The 15,749-nt window shown below is 32.1% G+C and overlaps 1 pseudogene; it reads right to left on the minus strand.

The window, feature by feature from the left end:
- Positions 1-2,474: 2,474 nt before the first annotated feature.
- Positions 2,475-10,300, minus strand: LOC143546916 (putative E3 ubiquitin-protein ligase LIN-1; annotated as a pseudogene).
- Positions 10,301-15,749: the final 5,449 nt, after the last annotated feature.

Raw genomic sequence — 15,749 nt, forward strand, 5'->3', positions numbered from 1 at the left:
GTTCGACATTATCCATTTTCCATGTTTAACACCTTCGTCGCAGAGCGCTGGTTCTAAGTTGACTTTGTAATTCTTTTCTATATTTTACTTTTCGATCTAATTATATATAACTTACCATAATTATAACTAATAGCCACTCTTACGTAATTTAATATTATACTATACAAAAAACCTATGTTCATATAAACAATAGTCTAGACTCGTTTAAGATGAAGACCATCTTATATATAAATTTTTCGTGTTATAAAACCGTTTAGGATGAAGACCATCTTATATATAAATTTTTCATGTTATAAAACCATTTTAATAAGGCGGAAGTCCTCCAGGCCAAAGGAGAGATAAAGTACTCACATCTTCAGGCTAGGTTAAAAGCGTGGTCCATACTCTTAGTTATATTTTCGACGGTTTAAAAAGCTATACATTTATTGTGTGGTTTCTTTTCTTTGCCTATTTACCAAGATATAATTATCGTGTTTTGTCAACTAGCATTAACTTATTTACATTACTCGTGTTTTTCCTTCATAATTACAAAGTTGCACTAGTATGAACTTTCCATAAGTAAGGGCGGGTTTGTCATATGGAGTTAATGAGTCAAGACGACTTCGAGCTCTCCTATGCTTGAGCTTGATTAGCCTATCTCTATGTTTAAGTTCTCTTAATTATATGTATTAGTATATAGACTACAATATACAAAGTTTAAGCTCACAATTAGTGACCTCACCCGGGTGGTGGCTCGTACATATAATTGACCTAAGCTTACAAACGAAGCCCTAGTCTTCTAATTATAGTCCCTTTAGCTAGCCTTATTTTTCAAGCAAACCACCTCTTGATGAAGAACCCTTACCTTCACCATTCACCAAGTTAAGTTTCGCACATTTGCAAGCGAAACTTATACATTCGCATATTAGCAAGTGAAGTTTCGCCAAGCAAAACTCAACAATCGCCACATATTACGTACTTTCGGTCATTATGTAACAAAGGCATAAACCCAAGTTATATGTATATATAGCAAGCATTAACTTATACTACAACTTGCATGCCCACAATATGTAGAATGGCTCTTTTAAATCAGTTAAAACAAAATCTATCGTCTCAATCGCGGTACGCTAGAGTCACAGACCCACTCAGTGGTGGTTCTTAACTTGGGTCAGGCCGGGCCTTGGCCCATCCAGCTTTTTTGATCAACAGGGTAATTTTTTTGAAAAAATCAACAAAAATTTATATGTATTGACTCCGACCCATCCAGGTTATTTGTTCAACATCCACCACTAGATCCACCAAATTCATACTTCCATCACATCTTTATTGTGGTCTGGTAACAAGAAGTTAGGGTGGTGGGCCGAAACAACAAAAACTTATAAAAACTCGTAACACTTTTATTATCTTTCTTTAGTCATACATGATATAGAACTATTGGAATCATTAAATTCCAACAAGTTGAAATAGTCCTGGGACTATGCTCTTAATGTCATGCCAAGTTGTAGTGTAAATCAACGCATGCTATACACTTAGTGTGGGGTTTGCTTCCATGTCTACTTACAATGATAAAATTGTTATGTTTATCAACTAGCATTAACTTGTTTATCTTACAGTTAGTTTCCTTCATAATTACAAGATTGGTTTTTCATATGGTGGTAATGAGTCGAGACGACTTTGAGCTCTCCTACGCTCGAGCTTAACTAGGTTATATCTATGTATAACATATGTAATTACATTTATTAGTATGGTATAATATATAGTGTTTATTAGTTTAAGCTCTCAAGTCCTGAATCGATAATCAAACACGAATTAAACGACTAACTCTCGTTTATATTAATCAGAAAATCTAACTCAAAAAACTGATTACAAACTCTCAAATCCTAACTCGGTTTGACTCTTGATGAACCCTAACTTGGTTGCATCTCATATCTTCTTGATGAACTATAACTTGGTTGCATCTCGTGTGTGTCTCTAGATAAATCCTAACTCGGTTGCATCTCACACGTGTGTTTCTAATGTCTAACCATAACTCCATTTAACTTAACTTGCTAGCCAAGATCGAACTTGGGTCTCGAGAACCTATTATTATTATTATTATTATTATTAATGTTTTTGAGAATCAGGAAGTTAATTACAACATGACAAGAGCCCAACCATATTCACTAGCCCAGTAGCCCAAACCCACTAGGAGATTTATTCCTGTATGTTTCTTAATTTATTTTTAGAGGCTTCGTCTCACACCAATTGCTACCTCAATTACATGTAGTAAAATACTGACAGTATACTAAATATAAATACAGATAATACATCACCTATATATGACGACAATAACCAGATGCAATCATCAATCATTCCCCATCTCTCCAAGTTTCTTATTGTATGAAAAATTTGGGAAATGGAGATGAATTGTGTTGAGATATACACTATGCAACTCATGTACATATACATATATTTATTATGTGTATCCCACTTTACCTTTCATATATATATTTACGCCCATAATATGCACTCTACCATGCCATTAAAGAGGAATCCAACCCTCTCAATCATGCAAAATAGAGAAAGTAAGAATTTATTTTAACCAATAGCAAAAATGCTATTATTTTCACTTTTTACCACAACCATTCGATACAACACACTTAGCATATTTTACGTTCAAGTTACATTAAATGCTTCAAAGAAATATGTTGTGTATATATGTGGTAAAATGTGAATGTTATATTGTTACGGTTTCCGTTAAATAAAACAAACTATCCGAATAAATAGTAGAATATTACCTTGATTAATCCTGATTCCGTACCACATAAGATCATATCATTGGCTGTAAGCATGCTTGTTATCTTGCTGCCTGCTGATAACCTTCCAACTTTATGGTGTGTCCCTCTCAACCAAATCTGTTATTTATAAGAGACAAAGTTATAAAAGTTGACAATAATATAAAAAAAACACTAATTTTTTTAAAAAATTTAAAGGGTAATCACTGATCATGCACCTCTAGATTGCTTGATGAACCACTAGTGATAAAGTATATAAAGTCTTCAACTATGCTCATTGCTACAACATTTGTTCTTTTTTCAGGTACTTAGACACTTGAGCCTTGCTTTGTTTTCTCCAATCCTGCATTTAATTATTTGGTTGTAACATATAAAATTTATGTATAGGTTTTCTAACCGCGTTTGGAACTACCCTCAATCCCAAGTGAGTCTTCCTGAGACGGCATGTTAACCGTCCACACTGATTTTGGCGTTCCATGCCTGACTCACCCAGGAACATCATCAAGGAGGAAACACACCACAGGATATATAGTATTATACTAATTAATCATATTATTAACTTAATCCAAACCTTAATTCTTGATCCATCAATAGATGTACTTGCATTATATAACCAGTCTTTGTAAAGTGCTATTGAATTGATAGGCTTGCTTTGCATTCTCCAGCTCTTCGACGAAGCTTTGATTTCTTGTTGTCGATTGTTTCCGGTTATTAATTCCTATAACATAGATAAATAAAGTGAACTGTTCTTTTTTTAAGTATAACGATTGCTTAAGTTATAAAAGATTTAAAACCTGTATGCTTGAGTCCATGCAGCCTATGTAAACTTTCCCGAGGCTAGCCTTTATGCATTTCACATTCTTGTTCTTGATAACATCCTTCACTTTTCTTGATGAATCAATCACCTATATAACGTTACCCGTGTATAAATCTTATTATTCAAAATCATATAATCACTTTATAATCCATACTTACCTTCATTTTATGACTTTGTGTTACCGCATAAATCATTTCACCACAAGTCTCAAGACTTTGAATCGAGTCCTTGGTCGTAATTACTTCAACACATTCCATTTTTCTTTTAAGCATTTGCCAAATCTACAATTAAGAAAACATTTCATTTATTTCCATAACCACCAATGATTCAACTGACACGATAATTTATAAAAACCTTAATTACCCGAATCGTTTTGTCAGTGGATCCACTTAAAAGGTAATTCCCGGGTTCCAAAAGCGCAAAACATGTTACCGCCTTTTTGTGGTCTCTAATATCTGCTATAAGATTTGTTGTTTGTCCCTTGATGTCCCAAACCTACCATATCATAATAATAACACAATTTGATAATTATCAAGATATTGCTAACTAAGAAAGTATTTGCAGTTGACTTTTGATGACTATATATGCAACCTTAATTGACCCATTTGAGTATCCACTAAAAAGATATCCCCTATAGTAAATGAGTGAATTTACAGCTCCACTTCCACTGTAATTTGCCTCCAAAACTTGTGTGTGGACACAAGATATTCTCTGTTAATCAAAAGATCAGTTCAATAAATTAAGTAATTAACCAATAATAAAACACAAAAAATAAATTTTAAAAAAATTAAAAAATACCCATTTATTTGGCATATAATAATCTGCAACTTTCAATAATTCCTCCGCCATCCACGTTATACTCGAAAGGCGTCTGAGTGACTCTCGTACACCCTCCGAAAGTTGAGTTAGTTTATGCATGCCTACATTGCATATTAAAACACATTACCATATCTATATTAAAAATAATAAGATTATAGAGGGTATTATTGTGATAATATTAATTACCTCTACCAAAAGTGTAGTTATACATGCACAAACATGCTAACAGTCTTTCTTCAAGTTCCATTCCAGGATGCACATATTGTTCGATTGTACTTAACAAAATGTCACAAGCTAAGCATCTTACATCATCGGGAGCCTTAACGATCTCACACCCGATCCATGCAATTGTCGTGAGGCAGTCTCGTGAGATTCTTTTGTTTTTGCATTTTAATCCATTTTTCAACGCGTAGAAAACCGGATTCCCAAGTTTTATTATGTGTCGTGCAACATTCCCGCACCATATCTCGGTTCCAGTTTCCTACATGTTCATAAAGATGCTCAGTTTATTCATATGTAGCCACAAACAAAGATAAACTTTGACTTTTACGGTCAAAGAAACAATTTTTCATCTAAAAATTGAAATTAATATTGTTGAAATTCCAAAAAAAAAATAAAATTTGTGTTAACATATTTTACAGAAATGGAATATTATGATAAAACTATTGGAAGATAAAAAAGTTTCTTATCAAAATAGAATATGAACAGTAATATATTTGACTATAAAAGTCAACTTTATCTTACCTGCAGCATATCATCTGACCAATCAATGTTTTTGACAGTATTCTTGTGTAATATTGAATTCAAACCAGCCTTCTTTACCAACCATGCTATTGTGTATGGTTCTCCGGTCCATGCATAAGTTCCACCAATATTCGATAATATAAACGCTGCTAATTCTTGTGCGTTCGGGTTTTCTTCACATGTCACTGACTCCATGAGAGTCTGAATGGCCACTTCTCTGTTCAAAATGTTATCAGCTGATTCTTCCTGAAATTGTTTCATATAACTGCATCAGTTGACAAATCAATATTGTGGGGCTGAAATGTAATTTATGTAAATCCAAGGGCTAAAAATAAAATTTTGGCAAAAGTATATATAGGTCCATATTAATTATACTTTTAGTCCTTTAAATATATAAATACCAACCTAAGTTGTGACCTTAAACTAAGTTAATTACAGAAAAACATTATTTATTTGAAACGCTGTAGCATATCACGTTATTTCCACTAACTGGTGTTAAAAATCCTGTTAACTTTTACAAAAATGACTACTTTTCCCTTACTTCTAAGAAACAAAAGTAAAAAAGTTGCAAAATTTTCTTAATTAGGTCTTTATGTGTAAGGGCAAATTAGTCATTTTGTAAACAGTTAACAGAACTTTTAACTCGGTTAGTGGAAAGGACGTAACATGTTACTACTTTTCAAACAAAAGATGCCTTTTGCAAACAGATTAATCAGCATTTATAAATATTTGAGGATGAAATGCAACTTATATTAATCTCACCAAAACATCCAATTGAAGCAACAAGCTAGCTGCTAAAAGCTTATGTTCTTGTTGTGTTTGTTGGATTGCAAGCAATAAAACACACATAATATCAATGCCTCCTTCTTCTCTTAGTCTATGTAGCAAACTTACTGATGATGATCTGTAAATTATAGACAAATATTCAGTAACAAAAAATGTACATTTTTATGTTTGTAACATATAAGCATCAAATATTTTCCAATTTGTTTAAAAAGCTTACCATGGCATTCTTAATAATTCATGGTAGAATTCGAGTCCTGCAAGTATTGCATGCTTGTGATTGCTTAATATAAGTGAAACGAATGTAGAAATTTGAGTAAATTGTAAAATATGACATCTGCAATTTCCATCAAATCTCATGCACTTCACAAGAATTGCAGCCAATGATATAACCTCTTCCAAACTACCCTTTCTTGGAACGTTAACAAGACACGAAATCACTTTCGGTGAAATAATCGCAGCCAAGTGAGTATTGTTTGTAAACTGATCAAAAGCAGTCACCAACGTTTGAATAATCATTAATGAAGCCGATCGAGGTGTCACATGAAGTGACTTTAAGCCACTTTTGTTACACCTTGAAGAACAAATTATTTTAACTAATGTTGGCATGAGTTCAAGATTCTTGATCTCACTTGGAGATAAGTTTATTAAATAAATCAAAACTGCTGCTTCATAAACATCTCGTTTCAAAGCGTTTGCAAGATCGTTCAAGTTTAAACCTTTTTTCTTTATCTCATCAATAACCAATGGGTTCGACGAAATAATGCTTGAAAGTATGGATATTGAAGCTCTTGTCACACCTTGTTCCTTTGAAGTTGATAGAGCCATTAACAGTTGATCCAAAATTACATCTTTTAATAAAGAGTATTTTAATCCTGGCTTATTTGATAGCATTTCATACACAGTTGTAATTTCAACTGTTGTCGAATCATCATCGTCATTGTCGTCGTCGTCACCGTCATCATTATTATCTTCGAATTTTGAGAAACATAATTTTGATATTACTTTTTGTACAATCTCAGCTTGTTCCACCCTATAACTATTTTCACCAGAAAACAAATATTCATCTCTCGTGGTAATGTTTCGTTTTGAATATTGAGAGATTTGCAGATTATTCCATGTGTATTCTTGTTTTTCATCTTCTAAAGTGTTCCTAAATTGTTGTGATTTTGACATTGTGATTGTTGTTTCAGGTTGTTCTTCTGCATATCCCTGAGTTTAGTTAAACTCATATGTTAGTTTAATGGAAACAGAACAGATCATAAGATGGCCCAAAGTATACTTTACAGTTTTTTAAATCATTTTATTTAACAAGTTACAAATAACATAAGTTTTGATTTATTTTGTCATGCTAATGATTTATTTAAAATACTGGACAACGTGAGTTTACAGCATATTTCTTTGAAGACGATACCTAAGACGCCCCTTTGGCTTGTAAATGAACCAACGTTCAATGAACTATTCGTAAAACGTCCGATAGGAAGTTTGTTTATGTTCCGATGTTCGTTTATATAAGCAAACGAACATGGACAAATGTCTCGTTCGTTCATTTATGTTCACGAGCGTTCATTTACGTTCTTTCATTTAAATTCATTTATGTTCATTCGGTTACGCTCATTTATCTTCGTTAGTTTACGTTTAGTTTGTCCGTTTGCATAGATATATAATTTAAATTCCTTTACAATTTAGTCTAGTTTTGTGAAATTAAAATATAACCCATTACAATTTAGTATAGTTGTAGACCTAATAAATTGATGTTCATGTTTACTTTTAATCACTATTCGCTCTGTTACTTTGTGTTCGTTGTTTACATTTGTAAACCGTCTGTTTATACTTTTAACAAACAAACATAAACAAACACGAACACATTCATTTTCTTAACAAACAAATATGAACAAGAAAATCTCATTAGTTTAATTGTTCATGTTCATCATTTGTTCGGTTACACATAACACAAAAATGTGAACATGATCAGCAATACCTGAAAATCATCATCATTAAAATCACTAATGCTTGAACATACTGAATGTGAATCTGATTGATCTTCCATGAGAAGATCTTGTAGACGCTTCGTACTCGAACTTTCTGAATCTTTCTTTGAGACCGAGCATTCAACAATGGCGGATTGTGAGTTTTGTTGATAATTTTCTTCCATGATAAGATCTTGAAGACGCTTGATCATACTGCGGCTTCCTGAAGCTTGTTTAGAAACAGATGTTGCTGCAATGGTTGCATGTGTTGTACTATGTTGAGGATCAATAGGATGCACCTTTTTATACTACAATGAAATGATTTGTCATTTGTGTTATTTGTATGTTTACAAATTAAGAAAGATTTGGTTAAAATGTATACTGATATAAGAAGTACTCACATTATGATTTTGATGATGGTGTGAATTTGAAGATGATGTGCTGCAAGCCTTTGTGTTTCTGCAAGAAACTAGCACAACTATAAGAACGTACTGGTAAACATAGCGTGTACATGAAACTGAAAAAACCGAAAAACCAAAAAAAAAAAAAGAAAAACATCGAAACAAAAACCAACAGTTTAGTTTTATGTTTTTTGTAAAAATTTGGTTTTCTATGTAATAAAAACCGAAGAATCCGAACCGAATTTATGTATTTTCACTTTTTTTTTGTTTAAAACATTTATAAGAATTTAACAAAAATGCAACTCAATTTTCTAGCCAAGATGTAACAAAAGGATTTAAGCCGAAATTAATTATGTTGGGTCAAAAATATTATATGTCCCAAAATTTACAAACTCGAATAGGAAAACCAAAACAGAACGTTAAGAAATTTTTTAATAACCGAAGGCTCGTTTTTTTGACTAAAAACTGTCCAAATTGAACCATTTACTTCACTTAAACCGGATCGATTTGTCTCAATTTACGGCTACTTTTAAGTCACTATACTTTAGTCTACCGACTATTACGGTAACTTTTGTTTATTTTGTTGGCATAATTCGTACACTAACTAGAAAGTGTAAAGTTATAATAATGGGTTGTGAGACGGAAAGTTGTGTACAAAGATATATTATTTAATACCCAAAAGGTTGTTTGAGATTACTTATTAAAGGTTGTAAAAGAAATTAAAAGTAGGTGGCCATTTTAAGCATGAAAAAAGTGTTAGATTCTAGTTTTTTAGCTTATATAAAATAAGTTCAAAAGTATTATTATTAATTTATTAGAATATATAAAATTATAAGTTGACCCTAAAATAAAATAAGTGTTTGTTTTAATAAAACTTGTTTTATGATTTATTTATTACTTTTCTAAAACAGTAAATCACTATTCACTAATAAGGTGAGTTTGGAATGGATATTGATAGCCCGGGTCTCATACTCCGTTGTAGAAGTGGTTTCATACTCGCATAATACGTATCATTTATCATATATATATGTGTGTTATTTCATAAAGAATCATCTGTTGAGATTTTCAAATATATTTTTTACTACCTTTTTTATAAAAGCTTATTATCGAAGGAAACTAGAAATATGAAAACCCATAATTAATAAATTAGTAGATTATTTTATTATTCGTTAAAGAAAAAAAATTATTTACAAGTATATTTAATCTGATTAATCGAGTTAGGTATTACCTCATATCATACCCGTTTCATACCTGTCCCGAATTTTTAACATAGGGTTCTTTTGCTATCCCTATCACTTCTTTCTTATTCATAAATAAATTCAACAAAAAAAAATAGTAATTGACTTACCTAACTTCATAAGACTTGTGTTTCATCAACAATGGTGACCTTCCATAATCAACAACTTGATGATACACTAGCCACGCCTTATAACTCATTGCACCCCACTTCACCTCATCGAACCCAACCCTTAAACCCGGTCTCAACGGCTCAATACACGACTCAACCACGGCTTGATATAGCTCGGGTGCTAGCTCATCCCTCACGACCGCAGGCGACACAACCAACGCTTGCAAAAAATAAACCGCCACTTGCATTGCATCCCCATGCAACTTCCTTAGCAAACTTAAATAAAAATATGAGCAGCACACCAAATACTCGTTCGATATCCCTAGGGTGGCCCCACTCTCGGTCAACGAGGCTGGCGCCTGCAGCATGTTCTCGGACACCTTTATTTGTTTCGCGCATTTTGATTCGATTGCATCCTCTACATTTTGTATCCCCCAATACAAATTCGACAAGACCGATTGCTCGGTAAAATCAAACGAGTCGTGCTTGTGAATATCGAGATTTGACGTGCATTTAGCGTGTATGATTTTTCGAGATTTTGGATGGGAGATTAGTGAGGCTATGTGGTTGTTGACTAATGTGACTAGGAGTCGTAAGAGGTCCGGGTCGATGGATTCGTGGCGGTTTGATGAAGATGAGGATGTTGAAGAAGAGGTGGACGGCATATTTTTTTTAGAACGACGACTATATTATAAAAAAATGTGAAAAATTGTGGAAGGTGTTCGAAGTGTTGAGATTAGATAAGAGAGATGTTGTGAAGAAGATGAAAGAGTGACATACATGTGTTGAGTTAGAGTACAAAATTTATTGGTCCCTCTGTTGCTTCTGCAGAAGCTAGAGATGATATGATACAGACAAATTTGGATATAAATATGAAGGGATTATGTACAGTTTCCTACAAAATAGTTAAATGGCTGCTTTTGATAGTTTATAAAACAGTACAACATTTAAAAGATGTATTGTTTGAGCTTCAATAATAAAGAATGACTAATATTATTTAATTGTGTTAATCGTGTTAGGTTGACGGTAAGTCGATGAGTTTGGGTTGATGGTTAAAGTAGTGATCTCAAACGCACAACTCATGTATTTATCAGTCTCAATGACATTAATCTTGGCGTATGCATGCTTAAAACCATGTATGATGATGGGCACCATGGACGTTGGACAGACAATGCAGTTCTTTTATATGTAACTTGCGGTATGTTTTTCGACCGAATAGAAAATTCTGAACATGCTTAGAAAAGATCAATCTATGTGTGTTGCATTTAAGAAACAAAGTGGAAAGCTAAAATTAAAAAAGAGCATGAATTTGAATAAGTACTTCAGTTGCTATCCAAAATGGTCTGAAGCTACATTACATTTTCGTGATCATGATTACCTCAAAAATATTATTGAAGCTCTTAGTTTTATCGGTTCCAACGGTAAGCTATTATTATTTATGTGGCTGGGGTCAACCCAAAAATTCAGAGTCAGAGATAAGAGAAATTTGAACACACTGAAAAATAGTCATTCGTGAAAATATCAGGAACCATCTTCAACGAGCACGATTGGTGCAACTTTTTATCTAAACAAATTAAATGGGTTGGAGATCAAGATATATAGATAGTTTGAACTTTGAACTTATACATTAGGTATTTTGTATTTATTTATTTTTTTATATGGGTTGACGGTCAATCCATTTATTTACAACAAAATCCAAACATGACACGTTTATTAAGTAGTAGACTCGTTTAAACTGAACACAAAATTGATTACTATTATAATCCAAAATTATTGATGCATTTATAAAATAGCATAAGCCTAAAAGTTCAAAAAGTTTTGCCTCGAAGTTAGAAATATTATTGAGAGGATTAAAGTAGTAGAAATGGTGTAGTTTTCATTTCGATTTTTGAAGTGGTTTTCATGTTACGACACATGTAATATCTGTCATATTATGGAAAGAGTCCACACTGGATTTGCACTAAACACTTTATAAATATTATTATTATTATTTATAACTTAATGGGGAAATGATTAATGTGATTACATTGCATTGTTGGGTGTTGGACAAACTTTCAACTCGACCCACTTTTCCATAAGTATTTTAATGAATTCTTAATTTTATGTATGTACTAGTTTTTTATTAAATTAATTAATTATTTTATTTCATTTTTTATAAAGGTATATGTGTAAATGTTAATCATACACCCTACTTAGTTAATGTTTTTTGCTCTCCTCTCAAGACATGCTTAAAAGTATGTAATGAGTAGGCCTCTAAGTGAATTAAAAGAAAATGGATCGTTAACGGAAAATTTGTTTATGTTTACTTTTTTTAATAAATGAACAAAAATGAATACACGCTTAACTTGTTCATTAATTTATGTTTGTACTCATATGCTTAGGTTTTTTTTTATTATGTTCGTTTAATTTAAAAAAAAAAATACGTAACTAGTTATATTTTTATAATTATAAGCATAAAAGAGGTCCATTTAAATACTCACACATTTACTTGGCTATTTTTTTAACAAAATAATAAATCATTTTCATTTGTGTTCGATTATGTTTATTTACGTTCGTGAACTGTTCTTTTAAGTTTCAAGCGAACGAAAATAAACGAACACAAACATGTCTAATTTTTTAATGAACGAACATGAACAAATAATGTGTTCGGTTATATGTTCGTGTTCAGTTATAGTTAAGTAAATGAACACGAACATGTTCCTGTTCGTGATAGTTGCTTACAGACCTATTGGTGAGTATAATTTATGAAACTGTAGTGTAAATAATTTTATTGTATCAAGTATGTTAGTGTCTAAACACTTATTGGTAATTGCATGACCGGTATTCGTTATACTAAACACTTGTATTGGTTTTTGTATTCTTTGGTCGACATGTCCATAGATGTACCACAAACAATTTCCATATTTTTAAATCCATAAATATATACTAATACTATATAAAGTAGTTTGTAAAATAAGTAATAGAACTTTATAAAGTTATTATTAACTCTAAATAGTAAATATTTGCCGTAGGGATGGCAATTCAACAACCGCACCTAACGGGCAAACTTAAAACCTCAAACATTGTAAATATTTGCCGTAGGGATGGCAATTCAACAACCGCACCTAACGGGCAAACTTAAAACCTCAAACATTCAGGATTGATAAGGAGGTTGGTAGTGATGTATGAAATCGAATGTGAGATTACTTCTAAAAATTTTCACATGAATAAATTAATGAGACAAATTATCCGAAACAAGCAGGCCAATTTACCCTATCTATAAAATAAACATTTTCTTTTTATTTTGCTTTTCATTTGTTGTTGGTAACTCACTAATTTTTTTTGTTTTTATATATCTAGTCTTCTTGTAGAAAAACTATATAAATATTCAAAATAGTAAGAAATGTATTAATTGGAAATCTGGACATGTAAATTTCTGAGAATCAGATATATTAAACATTTTTTTAAACTATAGGGATGAGATATGAGTTCTAATATGAATGCTCTAATAAAATCACTTAACCAACAAAAAAAAATGTGTCATAAAGTCAAGCTTAACTTATAACATAACATGATTTGTAAATTTTGAAGATGTTTAGGCTTTTATTATAAGGTAAAGCCACATATATCGGTGATCCGACCCAATAAAAAGTTTCTTTGCAAAATGCATTATCATACTAATACAAAAAATTTTGAATCTAGATAATACAAAAGTTTTTGAATCCATCACCGTTAACATGCAAAAATGGCGTGTTAACCACTTGTATAAGACATGGGAAGGAAACAATCAATAACCCAATATATATATATGCGAACACACAGATAAATAAATAGAAAATAAAAATATACAGAAGACATAGTGAATGTTTTGAACTTCTCCCAAGGTAAAACTTACGATAAAAGCATGCTCCTTCAGTCCACATAGAATGTTGACTTGTCAGACCGTTATCCAGTATTTTTCTCTTTAGACCCTTGATTATTGTTTAACTACAAATTGGACCTTCATTTTTGAGGGTTTGTTATTAGCATTTGTATGAAATTTATGAATAGTGCATGACTCAGACCAAGTGCAGTGGTGGGCAGTGGCGGAGCCACCTTATAGACACCGGGTTCGGTCGAACCCGGTCTTTTTCGGTTTTATATATAACTTATAGTATCGAAACCACGAGCGAATTTATTCTTTTTCGGCGAGCGAACCTGGTGTCATTTATAAAAAAAAACCGAACCCATTAATTATGAAAATTTTATTTATTTTTTTTAGTAATGAATGTTTTTTTATAAAATACAAAACGCTTTAAAAATTGCTAACAAACATTATAAATGGACTAATAATAAGCCATTATATCTAGATTATGAAAAAAACGTTCAAATTATTTATAGAATTGCCCAGTAAACCAACCCAATTAGCATTCTTATATGTGATTTTTTTAATGGGCTACTAGCTAAGTTCATCACATCAGGATAAATTCGTCTTCCTATTCGTGAAAAACCCTCACCTAAGGCCAACGCCCATGAACACTAGCCCAAAGGCACGACAATGCGGCGAGATAAAATCAATTCAGTTCAATAAATTCAACTAGTGAACGCCACCTAGTCTCCTATCATCACTTAATGCCGCTGAAACTAAAGCTCATTGGCATTCTTAAATGAAGCACCAAATCTCTTCCTTACCACTCCAACATAAGCTTATTGGCATTCTTAAATATAATACCCAAGTGAAAATTAAATAAAAGAAAAAAAAAACAGCATCCATCACCTCAGCGATCGATAAATTATGTTTCTATTGACCAAACGGCCTTCGCCTTCGCCAGTTCACCTCAAGGCTTCAACTATCGGCTTACTTGCCGAATTTCAACCGGACAACAACGACCAACCGACCGACTCTTTCTTTGATTGCTTCAAGCCTTCAATCGACCTAGACCTCATGACGAATCTTTCTTTGATTTTGCGTAATCAGATGGGTGGCTATATATGATTGTTGCATTTTTTATATTGAAAATGAGTTCTTTTTTAAAGTCGTGATTGAAAATGTTCTGAATCGTTTTTAAAACATGAAAATGCATTGGGAACAAATATAATATGTAATATCTTTTTTGTTAAATATGGCTTTGGATTTTAATGAATGTTGACATGTGCATTTATTATTATAGTGATATTGTAATTATTTATCTCATCGAATGACCGACCCGTCCCGACTCATTTGAGCCCGAAAACTTTGACGCCGGAAAAAAATCAAGCATTGAAAAATCTCGAACCCATATAAAAAATTTCCTGGCTCCGCTACTGGTGGTGGGCGTGGGGTGTCAAGCCCTTCCACATATACATATCATCTCCAAGTTCTCGTTAAACCAATACGCAGGAAAGGCGGAGGCGCTAGTGGGTTTAAGGGCTTAAGAGCTCTGTTTGTGGGGTCATCCTTTAATCTAACCAATCATATTTTTGCACATGTATTATAACAAGGAAAATAAATAAATTTAAATTGTGGTTTCATTAAACCATTACATGTTTTTTAATGAAAAGTTAGTAGAAACTCTCATGCTTATATTACGTATGTTTTTTACTTTTTAGTTAAATCAGTACACATAGGCATAGTCTTACGAGGAATCGTAGTATAAATCCTTACTATTGCAACCAATTACATGAACTTTTGTGTACATTTGAGTTTGAGAGCACTTGGAACTTGTTTCATGCTTGTTTAGTGGGGCGTGTCACACTTGTACAATGATGTTATTAGAAGTCTAGTGGTGAATCTGATTATAATGCATTTTTCAAACAACAATTTTTTCATCTAAAATTTCTTATTATATAATAGTTATCGTTTATATTTAATAAAAACATATAGATTTATTCCATTTTCTTTAATGTCTTAAAAATAGAAAGTTTCGCTTTTTTATTCAAAACTTGTACAATTTAATTTAATAATTACGCAAAATATCATATTAATCAAAAATAGTTCTAAATTATTGAAGGCAACTATTGAGTCATATGATTAACATAGGATAATAGTTTAGTTGCGGAATAATGATTTTGATGAATATATAGAATCTGATGTGATGTTTGAGGTGACGATTCGGGAGTTTTTGGCATTACGGATGCTCTTATAATATCTTAAAAACATAACGTTGTATAACCTCT

Source organism: Bidens hawaiensis, unplaced genomic scaffold (assembly GCF_021521415.1).
Source record: "Bidens hawaiensis isolate Kalapana, Puna unplaced genomic scaffold, B.hawaiensis_p1.1 tig00014475_1, whole genome shotgun sequence".
NCBI lineage: Eukaryota > Viridiplantae > Streptophyta > Magnoliopsida > Asterales > Asteraceae > Bidens > Bidens hawaiensis.